Raw genomic sequence first — 7,981 nt, forward strand, 5'->3', positions numbered from 1 at the left:
ATATGCAGGATGTATTTTCATTGTTACAAATTGAACATAATTAAAGCATAGTGATTAATCACAAAAACAATATGTAATTATATATGTGTTTTCCGATGGTCTTAGGCGACCCCTGTGAGAGGGTCGTTCGATCCCCAAAGGGGTCGCAACCCACAGGTTGGCGAGCCACAGGTTGAGAACCGCTGGCCTACAAAGTTATTTCAACACTACAAGTAAAATCCCTCATGAACAGAAACAACAACAAAATACTAACAAGCAATCAATCTGTAAAAAAGGGAATGCACCTGATCAGTGGGGTTTATCCAGATAATGCAAGGCTGGCTCAGCATTTGAAAATCATTTAAGATAATGAAGCATATTAACAGACTAGAGGAAAAGAACACACACACGATTATATCAACAGGTGCAGAAAAAACAACAACACAGTTCAACATTCACTCATGATAAAAATTCTCAAGAAACAGGGATCAAACCAATAAACAACATGTACAAAAAGCAAAACAAACCCATACAACTAACAATACTTAATGATAAAAATAATAGATGCTTTTTCTCTAAAATTGGGAATAAGGCAAGGATATCTGCTCATTTTATGTAAATTATAACTCAATAACCTTGAATTAAAAACACTTTATTGGTGCTCTGAAGCCAGCACATGTTTAAGGCCCTTGATAAAGTTTATCTTGGGAAAGACACTTAGGTGGCCAGTTAATAGGGATTTACATAGGCAAGCCCCCAAATCCAAAGTTCCTGTGTCTGAAAGCATTTTACTTCCTCTCTCTACACCAGCAGTTCTAAGTGTGGTCCTGGATTAGCAGCATCGCCATCATGGAGGACTTTTTAGAAATGCAAATTTTCAGGTTAGACTCAAACCTCCTGAATCACAAACTGCAGGGATGGGGCCTTGCAGTCAGTTTTCTAAAGCCCTCCCGTGATTCTGAAACACAAGAAAATCTGAGAACCAATGCACACAATACTAAGGACTTGTGGCATCTTGGCTTCATTTAGTGTGGGCCTGTGTTGATTCCAATTTTGCAAACTATTAAAGCCACAAGCAGCTTCTTGAGTTCAATGAATGTAGTTATCTTGTGGAAGAGCATCATTAAAGCACATTCAAAATCTATTCCTTCACATGTTCCTGAAGTTCTTGGAGATATAAATTGGAAAAGTTCTCAAATTCCCTTTACCTGTTAGACTTATTTGGATGTGGTCTCCAGGGGAGGCCTGCTGGGCTCTTAACTAACTGGGTTTGGAAATAAAAAGTTGCAGAGGCAAAAGGGGAACTGGCTTTCTCTGATAAACTTGAGCCCCCTCAGGTGAAATGTGAAAAAAGTCTTTAGGAAGAAAGAAACAGCCTCCTCCCGCATGAAGAAACTGCCTTCTTTTGCAATCATATTCCTATTTAATTTAATTCTCAGGGTCCTGATTAGTGATCCAATTTTAATACGTGGGATCTGGTAAGGCAGGGACTTCAACAGTGGCTCTAATTCTGGAGACGCAGCTTTGTTTTTGCAGAGTACTATATCTACAAGAAATGACATTCTTTAGGCTTCTGTAGGTTGGTTAGGGGATTTGAACTTGTTATTTACTTGCCTTAAGGCAGAAGCAGCCACCCCACCATTCTGATTTTTCATATTCTGGTTGCTCAGAACCTTGCTATAAAGTTGTGCATGTGATTTCATGTGACCAGGTGGGAGAGTCGTTTTACAGGTTTTTGCCAAAGATAGCTAGCTTTCCTACCTGGTTTTACTGCCTAGCCTACCTCAGTCACATAACATCCTGGGTTCCCACGATTCTCTGGGAACCTGGTCCCTATAACACCAATGTCAGATGCCAATTAGGATATCACTCAGAGATTCTGACTGCAAACACCAATTCAAACAAGATAGCTGGGTGGAAAAATGACACTTATTGGACCATCAGAAAGCTGAACACTGGCTGAAAATCTATAATAATAAAAGCATAATATGCTAATTAGACTGGACAGCTGAATGACCTTCCGGACAAAGCCAAGGCAGCCACTGGGGCTTGGAGGGCTTATCTCCTTGCACGAATTTTGTGTATCAGGCCTCCAGTTTAATTATAAGGAATTATTGTTAAATTAGATCTGATAATACTGGGGTTATGTTAGCTTTATAAGCTGAAATATTTATACGCAAAAATGATGTCTGGAATTCCTTTTAAAATAATGAGGGGAAAGTGGGTGAAAATGTAGATGAAATAAGATTGGCTTAAGTAAATTTGGGGAGCTAAATGATGAGAACATGAGGTTATATTGTATTTTTCTATCTACTTTTGGATGTTTGAAATTTTCTGCAAAAAGTTTAAACATAACAATATCCTGCTTCTTGTGCCTTTCAGTTCCCTTTGTCTTCTCTTAAATTTTGATAATATAGCGCCTGCTTGTAAGCCATGGTGAGGGATGGAGCAAGGTTATCACTGCGCTTTTCCTGATCTCTGACTTTCTCACACCATCGGGCAAAACATAAGTAGTATTAAGGTCAGCAGTGTTTCCCCTACGGCTAACATAGTATTTATTTGGTAATAACTGTATGGTAACTATGATTATGATAACTAAAGTACTGTGAGTATACTCAATATTCTGTGAAATACCATTAATATCATTAATTTTTAGTATTAATACCATTAACACCAAAAATTAAATTTAGCAGTTTAACCCCAGTGTATTTTTATTTTCAAATTGAAGGACTAAGTATTCATAAAAACAACTAGGTCTAGGGAATCAAAAAAAGTAATCACAGAAATGCACTGTAAGACATTAAGAATCTATGAGTCCATAGGATCCCTTGGAGAAAGAGAAACGGGGGGAAACCTGGCTTTACAAAAATGTGTCAGCTATAAATGTAGATGAAATAATGTAATATCACATTTTTTCAGCCCTCTCCTGTCCCCAACGACCATGTTATAAATGACTGAAGCTCGGATTTTTCATGGATGCTAAAACCTCCGGGTGAAAGGTTCTTAGGGAAAAGGATATACACAAGGTCTCAAATTACTTACTTCACAGATTACTTACTAATGACAAACGGAAAACATCACTTTTACAATGGAAAGCTCTGGTGGCCACCACCTGTTGACCAAGTGATCACATTTAGCAACACCGATTAACGGGACACACCTGTGGCTTCTGATGTGCTGCCTAAGAAGTCCATGTCACCACCTTTGCACACTTCATGCCAAAATGTGTATCCTGAATCTATCTACTTAGGAGGAAGTCAGAAAGATGTTGATAATTGATGAGTCTACATGAAGGTTATTTTGGGTGTTTTTGTATTGTTCTTTCAGTTTCCCTCTAAGTTTGAAGTTTTTCAAAATAAAAAGTTGGTGAAAATAGGATGTGGTTTATTGTTTTGCAAGATTTCTATGTGATACAGAAGGGTTTGGAAATAAAGTTTGGTTAAGTATCGAGTTAAAGTTAGTTACTCTTCAAAAGTAAACAAGCCTAGCCAGAGCTAAAGCAGAATTCCACCTGGTCCTTCAATGACCCAAAGCCATATCCTCTACGTGACCACTATGTCGTTAGAGAAGAACAATATAGCCTCCCTGTCTCCACAAGGTCAAGACACTAAAAAGACAGATACAACTGACAAAGCACAGCTATTGGCTCCAGAAATAAATTCAAGATCTGGAAGCAAATTTTACATTTTCAAAATTTGGGTTTTTTTGTTGTGTTATTTTTTTTGTCTTTAAAAGAAAAGGCATTTTAAAAATCCTTCCATTTTTTTTTCAATTGGAAAAAAAAAACCCTGCTCAAATTTTATTAGAAAACCAACAGTATGTTCTCATTCTTTAATGTGACTTAAGGATCTACAATAAGACAAATTAAAAGTACAGGTTCTTAATTAAGCATTTGTTGTATGTAAAGGAACCTGGGTTTCAATTTTGAAATTAGCTAAACATGTCCATGAAGAGTCGTGGCATTTTTGTTTTGTTTTATTGAAAATTAAAATATAGACTTAGATTTCATTTTTTTTTGAAAAAAAAAAAAAATAACCAATTGTAGATTCCAGTGGAAGATTACACACTACAGGGTCTTTCCATTTTTCAAAGTAATCTACTTGTTCAGACCATCTTGCACATTCTTAAATGTCAGCATTCCAAGGAATAACAAAATGCAGGAACATGGGATCATACTTATGTGTGCTCTTAGAATAGGGTAACACCTACTGCAAAGGACAAAACTAAAGTAAAATGATAAGCCTATCATTTGTATTTTGCACAGAGGGTAGGAGTCAAGAGCACAGTGGAAGAGCCACATGGTGTGCCAAATAGTACCAAATATTTTTTGCCACATCTCAAACACTTCTGGACAACAAAATCCACAAATTCTTTTATCCTCATACTAGGGGCCCAGTGCACATTGAAAGGAACTGTGGGCTGCGAGGCTGTGATGGGCACAGGAGCAGGTCTCGGCCCATCCTCCGTGCCCTTGCTCAGTCCCTCCTGCCATGGCCCCCAGTACTCTCTGCCAAGCAGCCCCACTCCTGCTGCCACCGCTCCCACACCCACCATGTTCCATGCTCTGCTGCCCGCTGCCTATGCCTGCCATGCTCTGCATGCGCCCCCTGGTGGTCAGTGCAATCATAGTGACCAGTTGTTCAGCCATTCGGTCTATTTGCATATTAGGGTTTTATATATGTACTAGAGGCCTGATGCACAAAAATTTGTACACTGGCAGCGGGGGGGTGGGGGGGGAGTCATTGTCCCTCTCACACACAGAGCAGGGCATATCAGGGGGTGGAGCGCCACCACCTGTTACCCACAGAGCAGAGCCAATCAGGGGGTTGGGGAGCGCCCCCCTATCAGGCACAAAGCAGGGCTGATCAGGGGGTTGGGCACCTTCCCCTGTCAGGAACAGGGCAGGGTGGATAGGGAGGTTGTGGCCCCGCCCCGTCACACACAGAGCCGCAGGGCGATGAGGAGGTTTGGGCGCTGCCCCGTCACACTGCTCTGGGGGCAGGAGGCCTCGCGGCTCCGCTGATCCCAGTGCTAGGAGGCCTCGCTGCTCTGCTGATCCTGGTGCTGGGAGGCCTCGTGGCTCCGCTTAACACAGGGGCAGTGGGGCCTCGCTGCTCTGCTGATCCCGGTGCCAGGAGGCCTCGAGGCTCCACTGATCCTGGTGCTGGGAGGCATATTACCCTTTTACTATATAGGATAGGGGCCTGGTGCACAGGTGGGGGCCAGCTGGTTTGCCCTGAAGGGTGTCCCCGTTCAGGGTGGGGGTCCTGCTTGGGTGCCTGGCCAGCCTGGATGAGGGGATGATGGCTGTTTGCAGCTAGTCACACCTCCTTCAGGGTGGGGGTCCCCACTGGGGTGCCTGGCCAGTCTGGGTGAGGGGCTAAGGGCCGTTTTCAGGCTGGCAGGTGACTGAAGCTCCCAACCTCTCCTTTTTTTTTCTTTTTTTCATTCTGGAATTTATTTACCGTCTATGGCTGTCACTGGAATTAAGAGCTGGCTTTAGCTCTGAGGCTCAGCTCCAGCTCTGAGACCTTGGCTGCTGAAAGCAGGTATCTGGTTTGTTTGGCTTCTATAATTGAAACACTATTGCAACTCCAGCTCAGCCGGCTGGCTGAAAGCATGGGGTTTGTTTAGCTTCTATAATTGCAACATTGTTTCTTAGAGTGCAGCGCAGAGCCCAGCAGTGACAGGTGGGAAACCTTGGCTTCCTCCTTCACTGGAGCAAGCAAGCCTCCTGTTCGCTTCAGCTGCCTGGCTGCCAGCAGCCATCTTGGTTGGCAGTTAATTTGCATATCACCCTGATTAGCCAATGGGAAGTGTGTTGGAGGTACAGTTAATTACCATGTTTGTCTATTATTAGATAGGATATAGATTAAAAGGTTTAATATCAAATTAGGTTGCACCATCTTTAGGTCTGTTTCTATTTTATTGTGAATTTTATCACTTTAGTGTTAATAAAATAAATTTTAATCAACTATCAACCTATAAAGTTCCTCTTGAATCCAAAAATTAGTATTTTACAAGCAAAACAAATACAAGGAAAGTATTAAACTAATATATATCCTATCTAATAAAAGAGAAACATGGTAATTGGCGTACGACCGCTACCCTTCCCATTGGCTAATCAGGGAGATATGCAAATTAACTGCCAGCCAAGATGGTGTCCGGCAGCCAGGCAGCTTGAAACTAACATGAGGCTTGCTTGCTTCAGTGACGGAGGAAACCAACGTTCCCCGCCTGCCACTGCAGGCCTCTGAGCCTGCAGTTTGAAACATTTTAACAAATATAGAAGCTAAAAAAAAAACCCAGAAACCAGCTTTCAGCGAGCTGGGATCTCAGAGCTGGAGTTATACATTGTTTCGCTGATAGAACCAAAACAAACCAGATACCTACTTTCAGCAGCTGAGGCCTAAGAGCTGGAGCCTCAGAGCTAAAGCTGGCCCAGAATTTAAAAAAAAGAAAGAAAGGAGGGGTTGGGAGCTTCCATCACCCGCCAGCCTGAAAACAGCCCTCAGCCCCCTCACCCAGGCTGGCCAGGCACCCCAGTGGGGACCCCCACCCTGATCCAGGACACCCTTCAGGGCAAACCAGCCAGCCCCACCCATGCACCAGGCCTCTATCCTATATAGTAAAAGGGTAATATGCCTCCCAGCACCAGGATCAGCGGAGCCAAGAGGCCTCCTGGCACTGGGATCAGCATGACAGGTCAGCGCCCAAACCCCCTGATCGCCCTGCGGCTCTGTGACACGGGGTGGCGCCCCAACTCCCCAATCGGCCCTGCTCTGAGCCTGACCAGGGGCTGCACCTAGGGATTGGGCCTGCCCTCTGCTACCCAGAAGCAGGCCTAAGCCAGCGGGCGTTATCTCCAGAGGGGTCCCAGACTGCGAGAGGGCACAGGCCAGGCTGAAGGACTCCCCCTTCCCTCCGAGTGCACAAATTTTTGTGCACCGGGCCTCTAGTATATATATATACATGAGCCTAAGGACCAAACAACCGAAGGACCAGTCACTATGACATGCATTGACCACCGGGGGAAGATGCTCACTGCAGGAGCTGCCCTCTGGTGGTCAGTGCGCTCCCACAGAGTGAACGGCACTCAGCTGACTGATGGGTGCCAGATGCTGGGCTCACTGCTGGCAAGCACAGCTGCAGTGGCGCAAGCCTTTCCCGCCTCCACAGCAGTGCTACAGTGTGGCAGCGGTGGCAGGTGGAGCCAGGATGAGAGTGGAGTGGTACCTGGCTGGGCTCAGGCTCCTTCCCAGCCACCTGCCGCTTCGCGCACTACTACATCCCCCGATGGGGTCCCGGATTGTGAGGGTGAGGGCCGGGCTGAATGATCCCACCGGTGCACAAATCTGTGCACTGGGCCTCTAGTTTTCAATAGAATCATAAAATTTAAAAAGGAAAAAAAAAATTTAAGCCTAATTGAAGAGTTGGCACCTAGGCAAGTAACTCTAGACATTTGCAACTGATTCTTTCAAAGGAACCTAAATAATTCAAAGGAATCCAACTCCTGTAGATCACAAATTTTTCAAAATAAAAGTTGGTGAAAACATGTGGTTCATGTTTTGCAAGAGTTCTATGTAATACAGACAACAACAAAAACAAATTATAAGGGTAGTCTAAGTCTTGAATTAAAATCAATCCATCTCTCTAAAAGTAAGCCTTGCCAAAATCAAAGCAAAAATTCACATGGTTCCCCAATAACCCAAAACAAACACTGCAGATTGCAGACATTAAGAAACATCAGTAGCCCTAACCGGTTTGGCTCAGTGGATAGAGCGTCAGCCTGCAGACTCAAGGGTCCCAGGTTCGATCCAGTCAAGGGCATGTACCTTGGTTGCGGGCACATCCCCAGTAGGGGATGCGTAAGAGGCAGCTGATCGATGTTTCTCTCTCATTGATGTTCCTAACTCTCTATCCTTCTCCCTTCCTCTCTATAAAAAAATCAATAAAATATATTTTTTTAAAAAATAGGACATCAATACTAATAAAATAATAT

The sequence above is a fragment of the Myotis davidii genome, unplaced genomic scaffold, assembly GCF_000327345.1.
Source record: "Myotis davidii unplaced genomic scaffold, ASM32734v1 scaffold84, whole genome shotgun sequence".
NCBI lineage: Eukaryota > Metazoa > Chordata > Mammalia > Chiroptera > Vespertilionidae > Myotis > Myotis davidii.